Source organism: Panthera onca, chromosome C2, assembly GCF_046562875.1.
Source record: "Panthera onca isolate mPanOnc1 chromosome C2, mPanOnc1 haplotype 2, whole genome shotgun sequence".
Classification (NCBI taxonomy): domain Eukaryota; kingdom Metazoa; phylum Chordata; class Mammalia; order Carnivora; family Felidae; genus Panthera; species Panthera onca.
The window spans coordinates 96138116-96141315 of NC_138347.1; the positions used below are offsets into that span (position 1 = coordinate 96138116).

Below are 3200 nucleotides of genomic sequence, written 5' to 3' on the forward strand. Positions count from 1 at the left end.
GTCTCTTGTGCAGATGGTTCTAGCATCTCATTTGGCTAAACTCTTACAAGTATAAAAGCACATTAGTATGTCCTGCAAAACTCCCTACTACTTCAGCTTTAGATAGACTGCCTGAAGCCTATCCATCCTGGCCTATCCTCATAAAGTACAGGCTAGGATATTTCTCCCAATATTTTGCTCAGGAGAAACCACATTAAAATGAAGATTAAGGGCGGTTTGGGAAAAGAGGACACATACACACATAGAGATGTCCATTGGGCTTTTGGCTTTCAGCTCAGAGGAGGAGGTGAAGGTTCAGCTGTCTCCAGCTGTCCTGATTCTGGGTTCCTCCAACAGCAGCCACCCCCACTGTGCCACCTAAGGTCAACCTCAGTGAGATCAAAGTCATGTATCTGAGGTGCATCTGTGGGGAAGCTGGTGCCTTGTCTGCCCTGGCCCCCAAGACCGGCCCCCTGGGTCTGTCTCCTAAAAAGTTTGGTGATGACATCATCAAGGCAACCAGTGATTGGAAGGGCCTGAGGATTACAGACCCTTCTGGCCATTCAGGACACACAGGCCCAGATTGAAGTGTTATCTTCTGCCTCTGCCCTGATTATCAAAGCCCTCAAGGAACCACCAAGAGACAGAAAGAAGTAGAAAAACATTAAGCACAGTGGAAATATCACTTTTGATGAGACTGTCAACATTGCCCAACATATGTGGCACTGATCTTTAACCAGAGATCTCTCTGGAACCATGGAAGAGATCCTGGGGACGTCCCAATCCATTGCCTGCAATTTTGATGGCCACCACCCTCAACATCACAGATAATATCAACAGTGGTAGAGGGGAATGCCCCACTAGTTAAGAACTACAAAGGGAAATATTTCAGTAAAGGATCATATGACAATAACAGCAATAAGAAAGATATTCGTTGAAGTATATCGTAAGAGTGAATAGAGAACTGATTGTATAAATTATGATATTCCTTAAATGGATACTATTTTAAAAATTAGATATATATGTACTAATGTGAAAAGATTTCCAAAATAGCTTATTAAATTATAAGAGCAAGGTGCAATCAATTTTTCTTTTTTTTTTTTTTTTAAATCTCAATAATTAACCCTGAAGCAAAGGGGCAAATACTTTAATGAAGAAGTATGTAAACAAGTTTAAAGAGTTTGCTTTGGGGATGACATGTCCTTACTTGGACATGAGGATTTACTTATTTTGGGACCTGGAAGATGAAAGAGAGGGAGGAAGAGCCAGTCCAGATAAAGAGGGCAATGGTGGTTGACTTCCTCTGGGGACCCCCTGAGGAAATGTGTAAAACACCTTCAGAATTGTCAGTCCCAGAGACAGAAGAGGGAAGCATATATGGGCTGCATGCCCACTCCAAGTTCCCTCTTGGCTGAAGTTGGAAACTCCAGGGGTGCTAACTCTCTGGCATTTCCAGGCTTGCACCCATAGAAGAATGTCTGGGCAGCTTCCTCCAGCATCTTTTTTTTTTTTTAGTTTTTTTTTTTAATGTTTATTTATTCTTGAGAGAGAGAGACAGAGCGTGAGTGAGAAAGAGGCAGAGAGAGAGAGGGAGACACAGAATCCGAAGCAGGCTCCAGGCTCTGAGCTGTCAGCACAGAGCCCGACACAAGGCTCGAACCCACAAACCGTGAGATCATGACCTGAGCCGACGCTGGACGCTTAACCGACTGAGCCACCCAGGCGCCCCCTCTAGCATCTTTAAAGATGGCAGCAGAGGGGCTCCAGAGCAGAGAACAGCCCTTGGGTCCAGCCAAGGCAGTGATGTCAGGTTAGGCCTGCACATGCCTGTTTGTCGCAGCAATGACCAGGGCAGCTGTGGGCTATGAGGAGGTCAGACACAACACAAAGATGTTTGATGTGGCTTGGCATTCAGATATTCATCCCAGTGCTGGACTTCCTAGAAGACATAGCATTTCTGGATTCTGGAGTGCAGTTATGACCTGAGGAAGACCTGATGTCAAGACTGAGATGACTGGACTGGTTGGAGGCCACCACTGGGCTAAGTCTTTGCTTTCAGCCTTCCTCCTCGCTGCTTTGGCAGTGTCCTCTCTGCATCCAGTGATGGTAAATGCTCTCCCCCCATTGCTGTTGCTGATGGTTCTCCTTTCTCTCCTCTCTCAGGCTCTCCCTAGGGAAGCCCAGGCCTAGCAAGGAGACCCATACTCCACTTGCTGAGACCTACACCCACCCCCACTGCAGCCCAGCTCACCTTCCACATCCCCCAGAGACACTGACTACACAACCATTTATGTGGAACATTCTTGCCTCTGAAATTCTTTGTATTGCCCCACCAGTGAGTCTGTGTTTAAACATACAGGCTGTAAGTTTAGGTAATATTTGGGGGCGGGGGTGTTACATCTTGTTTCCTCAGCTGGAGTTAGTTCCTTGAAGACAAGAGCCATAAATTATATTTTTTTGTACCTCTCAATACCCGGTAAAGGAATTATGGGTAACAGATGTTCAATAAATGTGTGGTTGATTGTTGCTGCAGGCCCCCTTCTGCAAAGCCCCAAGAACAGCTAATTTTGAAGCAAATGAATGAAAGCACCAATACAGCCATGGTTCATGTGTAACAAAGGGACTATATCTGCTTGTCCTCATTAAGGCAATGAATAGATGATGAACCAGCTTGGGTAAGCAAATTCTGCTAGTGACCTAAAGTTCATTTTCACAGGGGCATTTCTGGTAAAGCCCTGAGCTTAGGACTGCCAAGATATGAATGCACATCAGCCAGTAGAGAACATAACAATAAAAGTGAAATGGGAAAGATGTGCCTCAGAACAAAGAATGCAGTGTGCTTGCCTTAGGAAGTAAAACTCAAGCCACTACATATAGACTGATCAGTTTTTCTCTCTATCCCAACCTTAACGTTCAGGTTAGCCTTTTGGACAGGGAGATGCAACAGGCGAATGTTTGCAGTTCTCCACCCATTCCTGATCACCCTTTTGAATACACATGGCCTTGTGACTTGCTTTGGCCAATGAAACGTTCATGGAAGGGATGCATGTCACACCCAGGCAGAAGCATTAGGAACCCGTGGCCAATTCTGCAAGCTATCTTCCCTTGCTGCAAACACTCTGGGAGCAGGGGTTTGGATAGAGATTCAACGAAATTGAACCAGGAAGATGGAGTCCATTCACTCAAGCTAAACATATTGAGTACCAACCATGTGCAAAGGA

General features: G+C 45.4%; 1 pseudogene; it reads left to right on the forward strand.

The window, feature by feature from the left end:
• The first annotated feature begins 323 nt into the window (after nucleotides 1-323).
• Nucleotides 324-847, forward strand: LOC132683365 (large ribosomal subunit protein uL11 pseudogene; annotated as a pseudogene).
• The last annotated feature ends 2353 nt before the right edge of the window (nucleotides 848-3200 follow it).